The following is a 24,127-nucleotide window of genomic DNA, read 5'->3' on the forward strand; positions in this document are numbered from 1 at the left end:
AACAAGTAAAGATGTCGAACAAGATACCTATGATAGGTGTTACAGAAAAGCATCTCATAGGATACTATAGGATAAGGAACATAAGTCATGCATGTAGGAAGCAAAGATTGTTGAAACAAAGGTATAGGAACTGAAGTCACTAAGAGATACGTTATGACACAATGAAGGAGAGGTAAGCACCAAAGCTGATAGAAGTTATGAGATATCAAGTCAAACATAGTGGAGGTATAGTGAGTACTAAAGATGTCAGAAAAAGATTGAGTGGTTTGAGGTATGAGTTTCACTGTGAAATGACGATGATAGCTAGGATACTATAGCAAGCAAAAGAGCTATGCGGATTCTAGGCGAAAGGATGTAGAGTTTGCAGTGGGTGATTATGCATTCCTAAAGGTCTCTCCAATGAAAGGAGTCATGAGGTTTGGGAAGGAAGACAAGCTGCCACCTAGATACATAGGACCTTTTGAGGTCATTGATAGAGTTGGAACAGTTGCTGATCAGTTAAAGTTACCACTAAGCCTTTCTCACGTCCACCTAGTATTCCACATTTCTATGCTTAGGAAGTACATACCTGATCCTTCCCAAGTGTTACAACCTGATACAGTGGAGTTGAAGGAAAACCTAACCTTCGAGGAGCAACCAATTGAAATTCAAGGACTATTAGAATTAATCCCAAAATTTCATATTTAGTCACCAATATTTATTATTCCATTGGACCAATCTACAGTGGAAATTTGACTAAACTTTCTTCATCAAAGTTGTTCTTTAACGTGTTTAGTTTAATTCTTTTTTTGAATCACTCCATTTAGAGTTTTGTAGCTCAAGTTATGGCATTTTTACCATAACTGGCTGGATTGGTTATTTCCAGATTTTCTCGGTAAAATGTGATTCTGGCAGATTGAGTGAGATAATTTTGGTTAGCAATTTGAATAAGTTATGGTTAGAATTTGAGTTTGTATTCTTCATAAAAGTTGTTCTAATATGTCTAAGCTTTCCAATAATTCAAAAATCAGGTCATTTGGACCTCACTACACAAAGTTATGACCATTCGAACAAGTACTGTTTATTTAGTCAATTTTGTTCAGTAACAGGGTACTAATTCTGGATTCAAGCAGACTTTAGGTCAACTTGGGTTCAGTTTTTGGGTAAGGTTTCTACATAAAAATGTTGCATTATGACCCTATTTTCATTTCCAATAGGCCTCATATCAATTGGAGCAACATAATTCAACTTATAGCTTTTTAAGTGGACAAAGGTCAAGCTGCCAGAATTCAACAACACCACATTCACAACTCATTTCAATTCCAATTTTCAAATTGTACTTATAAGTACCCTAATTGACTAAATTAAGCATCAACAATACCAATTAGTCATCAATTCTCAAAATCTCTAATTTTTCCCAAAACCCTAATCACCAATAACCCTAATTTTTTAATTGCTTATTTCATGCAAATTCAAGCATACCAATTACATCAACTTACTCATTTAAGCTTATATACACATCTAATTTCATCAATTCACCGCAATTCCCACTCCTTCCTAGGCTGGCCGAAATTCATGGCTTCTCAATCATGCATGATTTTCATGTTTCTTTACATAAATTCATCAATTTCAACTTGATTTCATGCACAAACACTTAGTTAAGTAGAGAAAGAATTCACCTCAAAGATGCTCTTCCCAAACTTCACTTCCTTCACCTTTCTCCCAATTTTCTTGATTCAATTCTTCTCTTCTAGGGTCAATTAAGAGTTTTCTATGGATTTTTGTTAGGGTTTATGGGGTGAAATCAAGCTTTGGAAGCTTGAAATTGAGTGTTAACGGTGGAAGTGTGAGAGAGAGTAATAGAGAGAGAGGGCGGCAATTGGTAAGAAGAAGAAAGAAAATGTTTTTCCTTTTTAATTTCCATTGAATCATTTTTATACTTATCCCAAAATTAATTTAATTAAATTATAATTCTTTATTGTGTCATGCTTACTTAAGGGTGATGTCATAATGCACTTATTTTTAAATTTTCTTTTCCTTTTTCATCTCTTCTCTACACCTCTTCACTTTTAATCTATCTTTCAAAATTTTAATTTCCTACATTTTAATGGACATTTAGGCCAAAAGCCACCTCTAAGGATGAATTGATCAAATTGCCCCTTACCGGTCTGATCAGTTTTTTCAATAGCACTAAATTGCTTCCTCTAAGCTTTGATTCAATTATTTGAGCCGGTTCTCTATTCTTTTCTGTGGTTTTCACATTACCAGTAGCTTCACAATTATCCTTAAGTCGGGGGTGCCATAAGGTCTCACACGAAATCGGGGTAGCGATTGAGCTCGCAGTTACTTCCTGGTTCGGTCACCCATCGCTGTGACCTTGGCTCATTTAACTCATTATGCTTTGTTTTTCTTATTTCCATTTCACCTTCATGTAATTTCTATTAATTTTTATTTATGGATTTTCTAGGTGACACAGATATGATTCTAAACATCCTGACTGTCCGGACGGGCACTAATCACCGAAACAGTAGAAAGTATAGACTACTTAATATAGGGGTATTACAATTCTCCCCCCTTAATAAATTTCGTCCTAAAATTTTACCTAGTTTTAGTCTCTGAACAGCTGTGGGTATTGTCTCTTCATGTCCTCCTCACACTCGCAAGTAGCTTCTTAGTCTGAATGATGGTTCCACAGCACCTTAACTAATGGTTTCTGCTTGTTCCTCAGCTGCTTCACCTCATATGCCAGAATCTCTATGGGTTCTTCCTCATAAGTGAGGTCTGGATTCACTTCAATTTCTTTTACTAGTAGAACATGAGATGGGTTTGATCTGTACCTCCTCAACATAGACACATGGAAGACATTGTGAATCTTTTCTAACTCTAGAGGTAGTGCTAATCTATATGCCAAAGGGCCCACTCTTTCCAGAACCTCATATGGCCCGATAAAGCGAGAACTCAGTTTCCCCTTCCTGCCAAATCTCATAATTTTCTTCCAAGGAGAAACCTTGAGGAATACCTTGTCACCCACTGCATATTTAATGTCTCTTCTTTTCATATCAATATAGGACTTCTGATGATCTGATGCAGCCTTGAGTCTATCTCTGATAAGCTTAATCTTCTCCTCTGTCTGTTAAATAATTTCTAGGCCAATCAGTTTTCTTTCACCCACTTCATCCCAACACAAAGGAGTTCTGCACTTTCCGCCATACAAAGCTTCATATGGATGCATCCTAATGCTTGATTGATAGCTATTATTGTAAGCAAATTCAATCAAAGGCAAGTGTGCATCCCAACTACCTTCAAATTCAATCACACAAGCCCGTAGCATATCCTCCAAGATCTGAATTACCCTTTCAGACTGGCCATCTGTCTGTGGATGAAATGCAGTACTGAAGTTTAATCTAGTTCCCAGGGCTTTTTGCAGACTACCTCAGAATCTATAAGTGAACCTTGGATCTCTATCTGACACAATCGATACTGGCACTCCATGAAGTTTCACAATCTCATCAATGTACAGTTTAGCCAATCTGTCCAAGCAATAGTCCATCTTCACTGGCAAAAAGTGAGTAGACTTAGTCAGTTTATCCATAATGACCCAAACTGCATCATGATTCTTTTGAGTTTTAGGAAGTCCCATCACAAAATCCATCGTCATTCGTTCCCATTTCCACTCGAGAATTGGCAATGGCTGTAACAAACCAGCTGGCACTTGGTGTTCTACCTTTACTTATTGATAAGTTAGGCATTTGGCAACATACTCAGCTATATCCTTCTTTATACCCATCCACCAATAGTGCTCTTTTATTGTTCTACACATTTTAGTCCCACTAAAGTTGTGACACCCCTTACCCGTATACAGTATATCCGAGTAAGCAATGTCACACGGTGTACCGGCACATTCTATTTTACCTTAATTAATTTTTATCATGGTTTTGAATACAATTTATGAAATATAATTTATTTAAGCCATTTATCGAAATTATAATTTATTTGAGGTTCCGAAAATTTTATAGAAAATCCGGCAGAGTACCGGCTAAAAATGGAGAAAACACTTCTTCTGAACCTGTGAAAAACACTTCCTATATTCATATTCAATCATCTCAACTCCATTTATCAAAATCTCAACATTTTTCAATTTCATTTCTCAATCATTCATCTCATTTGATAATCATGTACAAGTCATAGATAGACATTCACTTTTCCATTCACAAATACAATTTTCATTATTTACATGAACATCAAAATACATTACATAAGTTTAATTACATATGAGAAAATAAAAGTTAGATACAAGATACCAAAATGAAACCTAGTGTCCTACCAATGCAGTGCAGAAGGTGAGGTGACACGGACACTATGCAGAGCTGCAGGATGGACTCACCCAGTCTGCGGTCTACTGGGCTCACGATCAGTATCTCCAGAACCTACGCGTGGCAAAAGCAACGAGCTAAGCAATGATGCTTAATGGTGCAATAATAAAATAAAAGAAAATAGCAGAAAATAAATATGTATTGAATGTATATGTCTTATTTGTTTTGCATTTGTTATATTCATTTATTTCGTTAACTTTGTCCATTTTCATTCATTTGGTTGCCCAAGTAACCTCTACTGGACGACTGGACTGGATAATGGGTAAACTGGCACTGGGTATCTAGTACCTCGGGCCGTCACACCATCAGTCACATATGCATCTCTCGGTATGCAACAGAACAGCTAATAAGCTGTAATGACAATAGGCACAAGGCCAAATATCAACACAAGGTCAGAATGGCTAAAAGCCATAAAATCACAGAATGGCATAATGCCATGTGCAGTACTACTAACTGAACCCTATTGGCATGCCAAACTATCCAAACCAATCTTGTTAGGTATACTAGGGCATTTGATACTTTAAAATTCTTCAAATTGTGAATTTCAAGTTTTGGTGTCACTATTCACTTCATTGGTCAACCAAAAAGTTGAATTTTGCATAGAAAATAGGTGCATTGGTTTTAACACTCCCAATGTACCACATTTTGCATTTAAAACTTGATGGAATAAGTCACCAAATCCATTTCCAAGCTTAGCACTAAGGGGGCAGAAATTTCAGATTTTGTACCATAAGTTCACTGTTCCATTAGGACTGTTACATTGAGAATTTGAGGAAATGGTAAACATGAAAGTTGTTCCTCATTTTTTCTAGTTGAATTTCGTTTTTTGAATCACTCCATTTGGAGTTTTGTAACTCCAGATATGGTCCAAAAACCACAGCTGGCCGGATTTCAATTCTGCAGAATTTACCAAATCTACAGTACCATGAACAGTGACTGCCACTGCCTTGTTGGATAGGTTATGGTCAGAATTTGGGATAGGTTTCTTCATGAAAGTTGTTTTTTTATGTCTTATCTTGTTGCTGTAAAAATTTCAGGTCAAATGGACCATTCTACAGTGAGTTATGGCCAAATGAACAGTTACTATTCATTTGGTCATTCTGCAGAACCTGTTTGCAGGGTATCCGGATTGGGGCCAACTTTTGGTCCACTTGCTTTGGTCTTTTGGGCATGGTTTCTTCAGCAAAATTGTGCCATTATAAGTCTAGTTTCATGTCCAATTGGCCAAACACCAATTGAACCTACACAGCCAAAGATATGGCAGTCCAAGTGGGCTGGACTCATAGCCTCCCTGCTGCTGTCCCTAGGCAGCCTACCAATTTGGTTTGTAACACTCTAGTGCACTTCAAATTATGGTCAACTTACCTCAAATGGTCACTAATTGACCATTAGAATGTTCTTTAACAATTTCATAAGCAAAGTCAAATTTTCACTCCTAAACCCTAGCTCCATTTCAAAGTTTTCACAAATTTCCTTAGTTAACTCTTCCATTCTTTGTATATATATATGCATACACTTTAAACATAAGCTCTAGTTCACTCTAAGTCCATCAAAACAATCAAAATCATTCCTTCCTTAGGGCTGCCAAAAATTGAAGATGCTCTAACATATATAATTTACTTCAAATTATTACAATTTCTTAACTTAAATTGATGCTCTAACAAAGATTAAAAGAGTGAGAGAGGAAATATAGCACTAACCTCACTTAAGAGCTTTTCAAGGGCTCTAATTCTTCACCTTTTCTCTTTATTTCTGCTGCCTAAAAGTTATTCAAGGTGCAAGGATGAATTTTTGTGAATGGAGTAGGAGGATTTAGGGTGAAACTTAGTGGAATGGAAAGCTTGTTGAAGGTGTTAATGGAGGTTTAGGGCAAGGGCATGGGTTCGGCTGGTTGGGGAAGAAGAATGGCAGATTGTATTTTTAATTCTTTGGTCTTTGTTTGTCTCTTTTATTGGTTAATTAAAGGGTTGTTTAATTATGATTGGTGGAAGCTTTTAAATGACATCATAATGATGTCATATTTGGCTTTTTATTGATTTTTCTTTTCTTTTCTTTTCTACTAACTTCAAATTAATTTTTCATCAATATTAATTCATATTTTATGTCATAATAATTATTTACTTAACTGGACAAGTCGGCCAAAAATCACCTCTGAAGGCGAAATAACCAAAATGCCCTCCGTTTGGCTCAACGGGTCAAAATTGTCTGTACTGATTGAAAAATTTTTCTAAATATTTTCTTGGCATTCTAATGCCATAGGAACCTCAATGACCCTTCTCTGGAGTCTCAAAAATTATTTTATAAATTTTTCCCCGGGTCTAGGGCTCCTAGTTGCGAGAACCGTAACTTACCTCTGGTTACCCATCGCTTGGGCACCGGCTCATTTGACTTGGTTGTATTTTATTTCTAAAATTTTTACTAAATTTTTCTTATTAATATTTGAGTTAATTTTGGTTTCTCGCTTTAGTTTAAATATTTTTCCAGACGTTCTAGCTGTCCGGACCGACACCGGTCACCGGAACAGTAGAATGTACGGAGTTGCTACCGGGAGGGTGTTACAAGAGTGCATAGCAAAAAGAGTGTCATGTGCTTCCTTAATAATAATTTACCTCAATTTCACAAAATTTGGAAAGCACACTCTGCCCTGATGTAACAGTAAGCCATCATTATTCACTAAAAATCCAAGTTTCTTGCTATCTCGAGCTTCCTCAATTAATTTCTGATACTTTTCATCATTCAGTGCTACCATTTTTATCGGATCAGTCAACATTGGCTTCACTTGCCAAGTAGCTATTATCTGCCCCTCATTATCTATCTCCAGATTAGCATGTAATGCCCCCAACTCGTGTACCACGGACAAAGGAGAAACCCTTAAACTAGTCATAGTCTTATGACTTAAGGCATTAGCTACTACATTTGCTTTCCCTGGCTGATAATATATCAAGCAATCATAGTCTTTAATCAATTCTAACCATCTTCTCTGCCTCAAATTTAGCTCTTTCTGTGTGCCCAAATACTTCAAGTTCTTATGATCTGTGTAGATATAGCATTTCTCCCCATACAAATAGTGTCTCTAGATCTTCAGAGCAAATACAATGGCAGTAAGCTCCAAGTCATATATAGGATAGTTTCTCTCATGGGTTTTTAGCTGATGAGATGCATAAGCAATAACATTTCGGTCTTGCATCAGTACACAGCCTAGCCCATTGTGAGAAGCATCGCTATAAACAGTATATTCTTTACCCAGAGTAGGTAAATTTAGGACTGGAGCTTTAGTCAAATATCTCTTCAACTTATCAAAGCTATACTGGCATTTATCCATCCACTGAAATTTTGCATCTTTCCAAAATAGCTTGGTCAGTAGAGATGCTAACATAGAAAATTTCTTTACAAAGCAGTGGTAGTAATCAGCTAAGCCCAGAAAACTGCGAACTTTTGTGACATTTCTGAGTGGCTTCCAATTAAGGATAGCTTCTACCTTGTTAGGATCTACCTTAATGCCTTCAGCTGATACAATGTGCCCCAAGAAAGCAATTTCCTTCAGCCAAAATTCACATTTCGATAGCTTGGCATACAACTGTTTCTCCCTTAGGGTCTGTAGGACAATCCTCAGGTGCTTATCATGCTCCTCTCCACTCTTTGAATACACCAAAATGTCATTGATGAATACCACAACAAACTAGTCTAAATATGGCCTAAAGATAGTGTTCATCAAGTCCATAAAAATAGCTGGAGCGTTGGTTAACCCAAACGGCATAACCAAAAACTCATAGTGGCAATATCGAGTTCTGAAAGCAGTTTTTAGAATGCTCTACTCTTGCACCTTCAACTGATAATAGCCTGATCTTAAATTAATTTTAGAGAACACAATTGCACCCTTCAAATTATCAAACAAGTCATCTATGCGGGGCAATGGATATCTATTCTTCATGGTCACCTTATTCAATTGTTTGTAATCAATTCATAGACGGAAAGTACCATCTTTCTTCTTAACAAACAAAACTGGTGCTCCCTAAGGTGACACACTAGGGTGTATGAAGCCCTTATCAAACAATTCTTGTAACTGTACCTTCAATTCCTTTAACTCAGCAGGTGCCATTCTGTATGGAGTAATGGAGATTGGTTCCACACCAAGCATAACATTTATTTTGATTTGCCCTTCTCTTTTTGGAGGTAATCCTGGTAATTCTTCATGAAACACATTTGGAAAGTCACATACAGTAGAAATATCCCTTAATGCTGTACTCCCTACTTGGGTGTCTATCATATGAGCCAAATATGCTTCACAACCCTTCCGAATCATTTTTCTAGAAGTGCAGCTGAAATAAGGTTTGATGGTAATAACTGCCTCTCCCCATGTTTTACCAGATCACCATACTGAGGGAGACTAAAAGTGACTGTCTTCAGTCTACAGTCAATTATAGCATGATGCCTGGCTAACCAATCCGTGCCCAAGATGATGTCATAATCTCTGAAGGGCATTTCAATCAAATTAGATAAAAAAAGTAAGTCCTTGGATCACCAAAGGACAATCCTTATATATTATGTTTATCCTAACCTCTTATCCTAGTGGACTAGTTACTAGCACCTCAAAATCCATTTTCACATAAGGGACAGCAATAAAACAAGTGATGCTGACACTAACATAAGAATGAGTAGACCCAGAATCAAATAGCACATACACATCTTGTTCAAAGATAGAAAATGTACGAGCTACAATATCAAATGTTTTTGCCTCTTCTCTCTGCCACATAGTGTATACTTTGACTGGAGCACTACCTTGCTCTGACTGATTAACTGTACCCTGACTGCCTAAGGTACTGCCCCTACCTCTGCCTCTGCCTTTACTAGCTGGCTGTGAACCTCTTATAGCAGAACCTTAGACTGACCCTTCAATGGTGGTAGGTGGCCCAGATCTGCGAGGACTGGTACAATTCTTTGCAAAATGCCCTGTACCACCACAATTAAAGCAAGCTCCAGTGGCTTTGTAACATACCCCTCTGTGGTTCTTACCACATGTCTCACATGGATGGGGAGGGAGAGAACTCTTGGTCGTCTACCGATCAAATCGAGGTGGTCTCTGTCTCGAAAATCTCCCCCTACCAGATTTTTTTCTACTCTGTCCCTTGAAGTTCTTCCTCTTACTAGTATTACCACTGAAACTCTGATCTACTGATTTCTCACTCTTCTCTTTTTCTGTCTTGCTCCTAGGTTCTAGATTTTGTGACTCAACTTCTAGCAATTTTTCAAGGTATTTACACATAGAATTTGAGCAACTTGTCTTCATGAAAGTTTTAGTGTATTTTCTTATCTTTAATTTGCCATTAGTTTGACATCAATTAGAATTATGTAGCTCAAGTTATGAGTTTTTAATCCCACTAGACTCAAGCTGTCCAGATTCACACTTAATACGCTAAAACCAATTCGTTTAATTTCTTCATCATATCATTAATGTTCCTCAAAAAATACACATCAAGTAATTATAAAACAAGCATAATAGCATTAAGTAGACTTCATACAATAAAAACCCTAATTTTATAAAACCCTAACTTGATTAGCAACAACTTTGAAAATTCAAGGAATTTCTTAGCACTAACCTTAATTACAAATGCCAATCACTCTTAATCAACCTTCAATTCACCAAAACCCTTATCTCTCCTTCTTAGTCTCCCAAACTAAATTCCTTCCTTCAATAGCACCCATGATTTCAATCAATTTCTATAGTAATTTCCACAATCAAACTTGAATTTCATAAATTCATAACTAACTAAGCTCAAATTACAACTTACCTCAATTGGCCAATACTCTTTCTTTACTAATCTTCCAAATTTCCTAGAATCCTTGCTTGCTTTCTTTAAATCAAGGCTTAATACAAAGTTTTCCCTTGATTTTTTATAAGAATTATAGAGGAATTTAAGGGTTATAAGGTTAGAAGATGAAGCTTCAATAGAGGTTTTAGAGAGAGAGTGGATAAGAAGATGAAGATGAAGATGAGATAATGATGGGATGATGAGGCGTTTAACCTTAATTAAATAGTTTTGTCTTATTTACATAAATATATAAGTAATTATAATTCTAATTATAATTATTAAAATTCAACAATTCCATCCATGTCCCCATTAAATTTTTATACTCCTTTTTGGTTAATTAATTTCCATTCCAATACATCAATCTCACTAAATTTAATTGACATTTCAATCAAAAGTTAACTCTTCAAGTAAATTGACTAAAATGCCCTTTATCGAGTTATAGCTCATCTTTTTTAATAATACCGATTAAGTCCATAACCCGATGGTTACTTTTGTTTTTATTCTGTTTATCTTAATTAATTTCTATCTCATTTTTAGTCATCGAGCTGACTTTGAATAATACTATTTACAGACCGAAAATAGTACTATTCAGAGCTCGAAATTCTCGAGACGTTATAACTCTTTCCCTCTAAAAAGAAATTTTGCCTGATGTAAATAGCTTAGGGTACTACTACCTCATTGTCTCCTCACTCTCCAAAGTGGCTTCCTCTGTGTTATGGTGTCTCCAGAGCACCTTCACAAATAAAATCTTCTTATTCCACAAGTCATTGATTTCTTGAGCTAAGATTTTTACCAGTTCCTCTTCATATGTCAAATTTGGCTGCACATCAATTACCTCCACTGATATGATATGTGAAGGATCTGATCTATACCTCCTTAGCATTGAAACATGAAAGACGTTATGGATCTTATCCAATTCTAGTGGTAAAGATAGCTTGTAGGCTACCGGACCCACACGTTCAATTATTTCATATGGACTGATAAACCTCAGGCTTAACTTACCCTTCTTCCCAAATCTTAACACCTTTTTCTATGGCGACACCTTGAGAAAAACTTTATCACCAATTTCATATTCTATGTCTTTTCTTTTTAAATCCGCATATGACTTCTGTTTATTTGAGGCAGCTTTCAAACTAGCTCTGATCACCTTTACCTTCTCCTTAGTCTGTTTCACCAAATCTGGCCTCATAATCTTATCTTCACCCAATTATGTCTAGCATAAGGGTATCCTGCGCTTCCTCTCATACAATACTTCATAAGGAGCCATCTTTATACTTTCGTGGTAACTATTATTATATGCAAACTCTGCTAATGGAAAATACTTGTCCTAACTTTCTTCAACTTTCATAAAACAGCTTCTTAACATATCTTCAAGTATCTTGATTACTTTTTCTGACTGCCCATCTGTCTAAGGATGAAAAGTTGTGCTATAATGCAAATGTGTACCCAAGACGTCCTATAACTTCTTCTAAAACCTGGATGTAAACCTCAGATCTCAATCTGATATGATTAATGCTGGTACCTCATGTAACTGAACTATCTTACTTATATACAATTCTGCTAACTTCTCCAGTGAATAGTCAGTTCTAACTGGTAGGAAATGAGCTGACTTCGTCAATCTATCTATTTTTACCCACATTGCATCATGCTTTTTCTGTGTGAGAGGTAGACTAATAATAAAATCCATCGTGATACAGTCCCATTTCCACTCAGGTATACCTATAGGTTGTAGCAAACCTGATGGAACTTGGTGCTCTACCTTAACTTGCTGTCATATTAGGCATTTAGTCACATAATCAACAATGTTCTTCTTCATACTAGACCACCAATAATAAGACTTCAAATCATGATACATCTTCATACTTCCAGGGTCCATAGCATAAAAGCTATTGGGTGCTTCTTTCAAAATGCTCTTCTTCAATTCTTCATCATTCGGCACACATATTCTTCCTTTGTAGTATAAGCATCCATCTTCCTTTATCTCACACCCATATTCCTTCCCCTCTTTGATTCAGCCCACAATGGTCATCAACTTCTCATCTAGCTTCTAGGCCTCTTGCACTTGCTGTAGTAAACTAGGCTTCACTTGCAACTCAGCTATAATAGCTCCATCTCGTGCTATCGTCAAATGAGCATTCATAGATCTTAATGCTACTATGGACTTTCTACTTAGAGCATCTATTGCCACATTAGCCTTCCCAGGGTGGTAATTAATAATACAATCATAATCCTTAAGGAACTCAATCCATCTTCTCTACCTCAGGTTGAGTTCCTTCTGGATTGGTAAATATTTAATATTTTTGTGATCCATGTAGGCATAACACTTTTCACCATATAAGTAATGCCTCCATATCTTTAATGCAAATATAATTGCCGCCAATTCAAGATTGTGGATAAGGTAGTTCTTTTCATGTGGTTTTAGCTACCTAAAAGCATAAGCAACCACTTTTCCTTCTTGCATTAGAACACACTCAAGCCCATTATGCGAAGCATCACTATAGACCACAAAGTCTCTCCCTGATATTGGTTGTGTCAACACTAGCGCTCAGTAAGCATAGTCTTCAATTTCTCAAAACTAGCTTGACACTTATCATTCTAGTCAAACTTCATATTCTTATGTAGTAGCTTAGTCAATGGAGCTACTATTAGAGAAAATCTTTTCACAAATCTCCTATAGTAGCCTACCAATCCTAAGAAACTTTTGACTTTCGTTGCATTCTTAGGTGGCTTCCATTCCACAATAGCTTCTATCTTCTTGGGATCCATTCTAATCCCATCAGCTGATACTATGTGTCCAAGAAAAGAAATCTCATTCAACTAGAATTCACACTTGTATAACTTAGCATACAGCTTCTTCTCCCTCAAGGTCTGTAATACAATCCTCAACTATTTATCATGCTCATCCTGGTCCTTGGAATACACTAGTATATCATCAATAAAGACCACTATAAACCGATCCAAATAAGGATGAAAAATATGGTTCATAAGGTCCATGGATGCCGCTGGTGTATTTGTCAACCTGAATGGCATCACTAAAAAATCATAATGCCCATACCGAGTCCTAGAAGCAGTCTTAGGTACATCCGCCTCCTTTACCCTTAACTGATGATACCCCAATCTGAGATCAATCTTAGAGAAAATACCTGCCCCCTTTAACTGATCAAACAAATCATCTATCCTGGGCAAATGATACTTATTCTTTACCATCTCTTTATTTAATTGCCGGCAGTCTATGCACAATCTCATCCTTCTTCTTTATAAATAACATCGATGCTACCCATGGCGATACGCTAGGGCGTATAAACCCCTTATCTAATAGTTCTTCCAACTGTACTTTCAACCTCTTTAACTCCGTTAGTGCCATTCTATAAAGAGCAATCGATATCGGTGTTATACCCGGCATCACTTTAATTGCAAACTCTACTTCTCTTTCTAGTGGTAAACCAGGCAATTCTTCTGGAAACACATCTAGAAAGTTATATACAGTGGGTATATCTTGGAGACTAGACCAGCTTTTCTGGTATTAACCACATGTGCTAGGTATGCTTCACAGCCCTTTCTTATCAGTTTCCTAGCTACCGTGGCCAATATGACATTGGAGAGGTAGCCCGTCCTTTCACCCACAACTGTCACTTCTTCATTACTGGTAGTTTTCAAGCTGATCTGCTTCAACCGACAATCTACCATGACCTGATGATGATATAACCAATCCATCCCCAGTATCATGTCAAATTCATGGAATGGCAGCTCAATCAAGTCGCCCAAGAACTCATGTCCCACCCTTATAGACCTTATTCACCACTACACTATGGCCAAGGGTTAGTGACCAAAATATCCTGCTCAGTCTCATCTATTTGAACTCCTCTCTCCACAGGCAAAGCAATATAAATATATAAATGTGTGGAGTTTGTGTCTACTAATACATGTGCAAGCATATCATAGAGAAAGAAAGTACCCCGGATCACATCGGGCGCATCATGCTCCTCCCGAGCTCTCATAGCATAGGCATGCATCGGTGCCTTAGCCTCTGGTCTCGCTACTTTCTCAGAAGCAGCTTTCTATGAACCTATTGCCTCCATCCTACCAATTATGCTACTCCTTTAAGCTATAGGGGCAGATCTCTCAGTCTGTGTTAGAGCAGTAGGAGCACTCCCTCGGGGGCAATCTGTAACACCCCCATTTGCATAGCCTGGTATATTTCACTATTCCGGTGACCGGTGTCGGTCCGGACAATTAAGAGGATTAGAACCATACTTAAGACAACTAAATAAGCCATAAACACAAATAAATAGTAATTGCCAATTAGTTAAGTATAAATAAGAAAAACAGAACATAAGAAGTTAAACGAGCCGAGAGTCACAACGATGGGTGACCGTCTCGAGCATCACGAAATCATTTTAAACTCAAATTTGAACCGTAAAAAGTGACCGCGGTCCTTAGGACCCTCATGAACACAAATGGAAAAGAAAATCACGAAAAGAAGCTGTTAAGCCAGTCAAATAATTAGGTCGAGCGGAAGAAATATTGGATTATTTGCAAACGGGATGAACTCGCGAGGGCAATTTGGTCAATTGACCCAGAGTGACTCTGACCTAATCACAAATAAAATCAGGAAAAAGAAAATTTCAGAATCGAGAATTAAATTGAAGAACTAATAGAAAAATATGAAAAAAAAAAAGAAGAGAAAAATGAGAAAAGTAAATGGGTGATGACATCATGCATGACCTCATGCATGATGTCATAAAAGAATTAATTAAATTATTTATTAAATTACATTTTGTGGTCTTCCATAAGCCAAGTTTATAAAATAAAAGAAAAGGAAAAAAATAATTAAAAGTCATCTTTTTCATCAAAAAAAACGTGACTCTCTCTTTCCCTCTCCCAAAGCTCACTCTCAAACCTCCATTAGAGCTCTTAGCTCAAGCTTTATACACCCTAAATTAACCATAAGTTCCCCTAAAATTCTCCACTAAACCTCATCCTTGCATCTTGAAGAGTATAGAGGAGCAAGAAAAAGAAAGAAAATTGGTGAAAAGGGGAGTTAGAAATTGCTACACAAAGGTTGGTATTCTAACTCTTAATTTTCTGTTTTAAGTGCATGTTAGTGACTTAAATGAACTTAGAAACTAAGGAAATGAAGAGAAATCAATTGTTGAAGGACTAAACTAAATTTCGGCCTGTTGAAGGGGAGTATGATTTTGTATGGTTTGATGGAGTTAAATGAGTTTAGAAGCTTTATTTAGTTGATTGATTAGGATTAAAACCATTAAATGTAGTTAAATACAATAATTTAGTAAGTTAGGGTTTTGGGACTTAGGGTTTGTGAACCAAAAATGTAAGAAATGAGTAAATGGCATGTTTGACCTATTGTGAAGTGAAAAATGGTCAATTGTGACCAAATGAGTTGTGTTTGAATTATTAGAAGTGAAGTCAAATTCGTAGGATAAATGGTCATGCTGCTGGCAGCATGACCAAGCCAACTTTGAAGGACCAAAACGGAAATTTTACAAGTCCAATTGATATACCACCAATTGGGGATGAAAATAGACATAAAATGACACAATTTTCATTAAGGAACCATGCCCAAAAACTGACCAAAACCTAGTGAACAAATTGACCAAAGTTGAGTAGGAGCGATGCACATCAGACAATCGACCAAATGAACAGTAACTGTTCATTTAGTCATAACTCGAGCTAGGCAGGTCAAAATGACCTGAAATTTTACCAGTAATTAGATAAGATATAGATCTAAAACTTTCATGAAGAACACCAACCCAAATTATGCTATTAACCTAATCAAATTATTGAGCAAAGTTGAGTTACTGAACCTGTAAAACTGCAGATTTCCATTTGAACAGTAAAGGTCCAATGGCTATAACTCTCTCTAGAAAACTCCGATTTAGGCGATTCTTGAACCGATGGAAACCTAAGACATAGTAGAACATTTCGTATGAAGGAAATTAGACCAAATTATGGACTTAACTTGATCAAATTACTGAACGAAGTTAGATAAAAAATATGCCAGAACCAAAATAGCAATATGAACAGTGCACGTGAACAGTAACTGTATTTTGGCCATAACTTGAGCTAAAAAACTTCAATTGGGGTGATCCAAAAATGAGAATACACTTAAGACAATAAGGAACATTTTCTATGAAGGAAGGTTTGCCAAATTCTAACAGTAAAAGGACCAATGAAACAGTGCAACTTAGGACGGACTCCAAAACCGAAAATTGTCAATTTTGCCTAAAAGACCTAAGATTTGAGAAAATGACCAAAACCAATAAAGTTAATGACCAAAATATGGTATGTGGGTGAAGTTGGAGTTCCCATACCTATTAAACCTTAAAAAGTCAACAATTTGACTTGAATAGTGTAGTGAATAGTAACCTGAAACACAAAATTTCAAGAACATCGAATTTAGCACGTTAGAGCTAGGTAAAAGTGAAGTTAAATTTATTATTGGATTTATGCTAAGTTATGGTACTGAAATACTGCGAAATTGTGTGTTTCAGTGGAAAAGAATACTGGGACAGAACCCGAGGAGTCGAGTCAAGGCCAACAGGCGACTCGTTTGAGGTTTGTGCACAACTAACACTTTTGTTACTTTTCAATTCCAAATTGATTTGAAATAAATTTATTGTATGATTTATGATTTTGTTGTGTTGAGGATTTTAACTTATTGAATGAAATTGTATAATTTGAATATAAATTTTCTTATACATTTAAGGATTTATTGCATTGTTTTGAGGATTGTAAATTTTAAGTTTGATGTGTTGCCAACCTTGAGCATGAATTTATGATGATTAAATATGTTGATTTGTAAATACTTTGTAAATAGAAATTGTTTTGAATATGATTTGAAACCATAGTTGACATGACAAAATATGTTGTGAATTCTCATTAGCTTGTCTAGTGAGATAACTCCTCCACTTGATGGGGTGAGTTTCTTCCTCTCTGGCTTGCCAGTTGGGGAATGATGTGAATGAGTACTCATATATACTAGCTAGTCTTTATTTCTCCCTTTTAGCCTCAGTTATTGGGAGTATGTGAAATATCGTGGTGTACAACACGGCATCTATTTGAATTTTGGGTCATGGGTTCGACTGTGTGTATTGTTGGCAACGCCCTTTAAATTATGCATAATTTGATAAATTGTGATTGAAATAAATAATTTGTTAATGATTCAAAAATTTTTGCATTGTCTCAGAATTTAAAAGAAATGTAAATAAATAGTTACTATTTGATCAAAATGTTATTCGAATGAATAATTTGCATGAATAAAAATGTTGATTTCTGAAGGTCATGGATTTTAAAGAATTTAGAAATTTTAAAATTCTATTTGTTATGAATTGTCAAGCATAAATTCTATTAAGTTTTAAATTATTAGTTTGTGCACCAATGAGTTCACCACTCAGCGATAGCTTGTTATGCTGTCGCAGATATAGAGACTAGAGGAACAGCAGATTGAGCTGCTGAGGACAGGGGAGCTACCTGCTAGAAGTTATCGGGTATAATTTATACCCTGACTGTAAATACTCATTTTGATGTATGTATTGCACATAATTGTATGGACATGTAAAATCGGTCTTGAGCAGCTTGTACAAAGTTTTTATAAAGTTGTAATATTTATTGTAGTTTGAAATTCTCTTAATGTAAATTTTGTAATGATGTATCTAAATTGTTTTGTTTCTAATGAAATATGAATGATATTGATTGACAGTATTTTGAGAATTATTGAACTTGTGAATTTGAGAAATTGATTGAGATTGAGTATGAAATTGAAGCAGTTGTTGAGAAAAAATTTTAGAAGTGCTTTTTACAGGTATTTGAAGAACTGTTTTCTCAAAATACAGAGGGAACTCTGTCAAAATTTTATAAAATTTGCGAAAAAAAAAAAGGGCTAAAATTTCCAACTAGATTTAATTTAACTAAATGTTTTAAGTACTTATTAGAAAATGCTCAACACTGGTCAAAATAAGAAAATTGTTTTAAAATCCCTTGTAGGGTACTTAATGAGTTATCGGTATGTGAAGTTCGGTAGTTCATTAGGTATTCTACGGGATCATGTTATACCTTACAGAGGGGTAAGGTGTGACACAATCTCTCTGCAAATGGTCTGTGGCCCTACATCTGAAAAAACCCCCAGTCAGGTACCAGCACTCTCCTCTATGTCTCTTGCCGTAATGACTATATGCAGCTGGGGCTACTCCCTTAGCTACTGTTCCTGGAAAACTAGCCACTAATGCTGCTAACTGGCCTCTCCTGTGTATAGTTTGTGATCTTGGCCTTTGTGATTGGCTCTGGCTCTGGGGTCCCCTGGGCTTCTTACTAGCTGTGGCTGAGGAGCTAGACTGCCTAGGGCCTTTCTTATATTGTCTGTTTCTGCTGCTATACTCACTGTTTCTGACCCTCTCCACATTCAGAGCTGCCTCCACCATCTGAGAAAAATTTGTAATTCAAAATGTCGTAATATAGAGCTTCACATTATTATTCACCCCCTCCTCAAATATATGGCATCTGTTTGCCTCAGTGGGTACAACCTCACGGGCATAATGGCTCAACAGCATAAACTCCCACTCATACTCTGATACCGTCAGTTGTCTCAGTCTCAAAATAATGAACTCCCACCTCCTGGCCTCCAAATATATGTGGCTGATATACTTTTTCCTAAACTCAGCCAAAAAGTACTCCCATATCATTGCTGTGAGTTGTACTATCCTGGACACTGTATCCCACCACTAGTAGGCATCTTCCTCAATAAGGGAGACTGCATTCTCTAAACTCTGCTCTGAAATACAGTGTAACTGCTAGAGAACCCACTCTATCCTTTTCAGCCAGTGCTCGGCAGCAGTTGGATCATCATCTTTCTTACCTTTAAAGTCAATGGCTCCATACTTCCTTAACTTCTTCAAGTGGGACTTGTGTAGGGATCGAGTTCTTGAAATAGCTCTAGTGACCTACCGAAGCATCTCAATCATCTACTCGAGAAAGATCTGCTAAGCCCGTCCTGCTGCTGCCTCTCTCCTGCCTCCACTAGAACTAGCAGGAGCATGGCTTTTTACCTCTTCATCCACTGACTGAGGGAATTTAAGCTCGATGGGTTTGGACTCTATATTAACCTATAATAGACAGGAGAACAGATATGCATTAATGTCATCTCGACTCTTAATGAATACAATGCATGACATGCACTCTATGCCCTTCTACCTATCTAGGTCTAGGAATGCCTAAACCTTGCTTTGATACCACTAAATATACCACCTCCTTACCCAATCTACAGTGTAGCTAAGTAAAAGAATGCCACATCATATACCAAAGTACCTAATCTTATCTTATTCAATTGAATATCAATTTAATTTCATCATAATTTAAATCAAGGAAATTTTAAATAAAAACTACAAGAGTTTTCCCATATTTTTAACATTTTACTTATTAGAGAATTGACCTGTTCAAATCATCTATATTGGAAAGTCTCGAATTTAGAATAATTCAACATCACAATTCATATTTCCTTTTCTAATCACATCCATTTCTATACCTAAATTTTCCTTCATTACATTCATTTACAAAATGTACACATTCATCATATATCTCAAAATGTAATTACAAACTTTGTATCTAAGTACAATACACATGGTTATGCATTACTGTGGGCCAATGTTCTCTACCAGAATAGTGTGCATAGGTGGCAATGACCACTACTGCAAATCAGTCCAAAATCCCTATCCAAATCTATTAGGTCTTATCGCCTGGACCTACGTGAGGAGAAACTATCGCACTAAGCATTTCTGCTTAGTGGCGTACTAACATAATAAAAATACTATGTATAAACAAAAATAATTTCATGCTTGTATGAAATAAGGAAAAATGCCCATTTAAATATTCATAATCATTTTAAAAGAATATAGAATTTATAACATCAAAATTTTTCAGTCATTTCTTTTGTTTATCTATGTAATGATTTTGGATACCTTTCACAATATATTTTTCTTATTTTCTCATATTTTTGTATTTTTATAATCTTTGGAATTATTTATTTTCATAGGATTTTTCCTTTCTTTATTTCGATATTCCCATTTCTTAGTTTATTTTGGTGCTCAAAGTAATCTTTAATAGGACTGTTTGGACTGGATACACGGGTCTTACTAGCGTTGGACATTCGGTGGCTAGGGCCATCATACCGTCGAACACATCGGTGCCTACCAGGTATGCAATATAATTGGGCATAAAAGCCATGGAAATAATTGTGACACCCCATACCCGTGTACAGTATACCCGAGTAAGTAATGCCACACGGTGTACCAGCACACTCTAATATACCTTAATTAATTTTTCTCATGCTTTTGAATATAATTTATGAAATATAATTTATTTTCAGCTATTTATCAAAAGTATTATTCATTTAAGGTTCCGAAAATTTTAAAGAAAATCCGGCGGAGTACCGGCTAAAAATGGAGAAAACAGTTCTTCGGAACCTGTTAAAAACACTTCCAAATAATTTTCCAAACAATCCCAACTTCAATTCATCAACAAAGTCTCAATATCAAGAACTCAACAACATTTCAATTTCAGTTCTCAATCATCATTTCTCAGGGTACTCATATGTATAAACAACAAATAAATACTCAAATTACTTCTATACATAACCATAAATCTTCATTATTTACATGAACCTCAAAATACATTACACAAGTTTAATTACATATGAGAAAATCAAAATTTATTACAGAATGCCAAAATGACACCTAGTGTCCTACCAATGCACTGCAGAAGTTGAGGTGACACGGACACTGTGCAGAACTGCAGGATGGACTCACCCAGTCTGTGGTCTACTGGGCTTACGATCTGTATCTCCAGAACCTACGCGTGGCAAAAGCAACGCGCTAAGCAATAATGCTTAGTGGTGTAATAATAAAATAAAAGAAATAACAGGAAATAAATATGTAACGAATGTATATGTTTTATTTGTTTGGTATTTGTATATCATTTACTTTGTCCACTTTTATTCATTTGGTTGCCCAAGTAACCTACCCTAGATGACTGGACTGGTAAACGGGTAAACTGGCACTGGGTATCAAGTACCTCGGGCCGTCACACCATCGGTCACATATGCATCTCCCGGTGTGCAACAGAACAACTAACAAGCTGTAAATACATCAGGCACAAGGCCAAATCTCAATGCAAGGTCAGAATGGCTAAAAGCCATAAAATCACAGAATGGCATATTGCCATGTGCAGTACTGCTAACTGAACCCTATTGGCATGCCAAACTATCCAAACCAATCTTGTTAGGTATACTAGGGCATTTGAAACTTTTAAATTCTTCAATTTGTGAATTTCAAGTTTTTGGTGTCACTATTCACCTCATTGATCAACAAAAATGTTGACTTTTGGATAGAAAATATGTACATTGACTTTGGCACTCCCAATATACCACATTTGGCATTCAAAACTTGTTGGCATTAAGCATTTATACTATTTCAAAGTTTAAACCAAGGGAGGCAGAATTTTCAGTTTTTATAACTCAACTTCACTGTTCCATTGGACACTGTTGCAGTGGGAATTTGAAGAAATGGAAAACATGAAAGTTGTTCCTTATTTTGTCTAGTTGAATTTCCTTTTTTGAATCACTCCATTTGGAGTTTTGTAGCTCCAGATATGGTCCAAAAACCACAGCTGGCCGGATTTCCATTCTGCAGAAATTACCATATCTACAGTAACATGAACAGTGACTAGAATCACTTTTTTGGATGGGTTCTGGCCATAATTTGGGGTAGGTTTCTTCATGAAAGTTGTTTTTCTATGTCTTAACTTGTTGCTGTAAAAATTTCAGGTCAATTGACCATATCTACAGTGAGTTATGGCCAAATGAACAGTTACTGTTCATTTGGTCAATTCTGCAGGTGCTGTTGCAGGGTATCCGGATTGGGGCCAACTTTTGGTCCTCTTGCTTTGGTCTTTTGGGCATGGTTTCTTCAGTAAAAATGTGCCATTATGAGCCTAGTTTCATGTCCAATTGGCCAAACACCAATTGGACCAACACAGCCAAAGATATGGCAGTCCAAATGGACTGAAATTTCAGTCACCCTGCTGCACTCATTGGGCAGCCTACCATTCCACTTTGCCATGCCATTTTTCAGTCCAATTTATGGTCAACTTACCTAAAATGGTCACTAATTGACCATTAAAATGTTCTCTAACAATTTCCTAAGCCAAGTCAAATTTTCACTTCTCAAAACCCTAATGTCCAATTCAATTTACCCATACACCTTAATTAGCACACTAGTTCATTATCCATGCATATACATACCTTAAACATCATTTCTAGTCCACTCTAAGTCCATCAAAACAATCAAAATCATTCCTTCCTTAGGGCTGCCGAATTCTATGGTGGACATACACATGAGTTTGGTTCATTTATTTCACAATTCCTTACCTATTACAAATCTCTAACATGGAATTAATGAGTTTTAAATACATATGTGCACTAACCTTGAATGGGGCAGAATTTCCAGCCACCTAAACTCCTTTCTTTCTTCCTCTTTTGGCTGCCTAGAGGTTGTTTAAGGTGTGGGGTAAAATTTTAATGAAGAGAGGTTAGGGTTTTGTGGTGAAACAAAGTAAGAATCAAGCTTGGGAAGTGAGGTTTAATGGAGGTTGAGAGAGGGAGAGAGAGGCTGCCGTTTGATGAAGGAAGAAGAACAGATTTTTTTTGTTTCAATTTTGCCTCATTTTCCCTTTTTAATGAAATTGCTTGATTGTCATTGGTGGAGAGAAAGTTTAATGACATCATGTGATGTCAAAAATCCCATTTTTTCATTTTTCTTTTCTTTTCTTTTCTTTTCTACTTAATTTCAATTCAATTTTTAGTAATGTTTATTCATATTTTATGTCATATTAATTATTTACTCAACTGGACAAGTCGGCCAAAAATCACCTCTGAAGGCGAAATGACCAAAATGCCCTCCGTTTGGCTCAACGGGTCAAAATTGTCTGTACCGATTGAAAAATTTTTCTAGGTATTTTCTTGGCATTCTAATGCCATAGGAACCTCAATGACCCTTCTCTGGAGTCCCAAAAATTATTTTATGAATTTTTACCCGGGTCTAGGGCTCCTCGTTGCGAGAACTGCAACTTCCCTCTGGTTACCCCGATGCTTGGGCACCGGCTCATTTGACTTGGTTGTATTTTATTTCTAAAATTTTTCTTAAATTTTTCTTATTAATATTTGAATTAATTATGGTTCCTGACTTTAGTTTAAATATTTTTCTGGACGTTCTAGCTGTCCAGACCGACATTGGTCGCCGGAACAGTAGAATGTACGGAGTTGCTACAGGGAGGGTCTTACAATAATCATATCGGACACTAAGTGCCTGCCAATGATTATTCAAAGCAATCATGAATAAGGGATAACTATATCGGACACTCGGTGCCTGCCAATGGTATCTGGACATAGAAGCCATGAACAATACTGCTAATCTCGTCCCTTCTTGGTATGCCAATCTATCCAATCAATTCACTACTGTCTAGGCATACTCGGGCTAATTTATTATCATTAGCAATTCAATGTTCTCATTATTTCATCATTTCATTTTCATTCTTTTATCATTCCGTCATCATCTCATTCATCATGGGAACATAAGTTCCAAACACAATTTCATATGCCATTCATGCTTAACATGCCATTGGCATTAATCACAATCCGCATTTTAAACAATTATGCTTACATTTCATAAATTTCAGGTTTGGTACCTCAATTTCATTAATAGATTTGACCAAGGTACAGCAGGAATTAGGCCATATCTTCTTCATGAGAATTGTAGATCTATGTCTAATGTTTACTTTGGCTTTATAATCATTCAATTTGCATTTGTGTAGCTTGAGTTATGGTCATTTTGCCAAAATTGTTCTGATGACCAATTTCCAATTTTCAGGTAACTTCCAAAATCCAGACAGATTTCT

The sequence above is a fragment of the Hevea brasiliensis genome, chromosome 5 (genome assembly GCF_030052815.1).
Source record: "Hevea brasiliensis isolate MT/VB/25A 57/8 chromosome 5, ASM3005281v1, whole genome shotgun sequence".
NCBI lineage: Eukaryota > Viridiplantae > Streptophyta > Magnoliopsida > Malpighiales > Euphorbiaceae > Hevea > Hevea brasiliensis.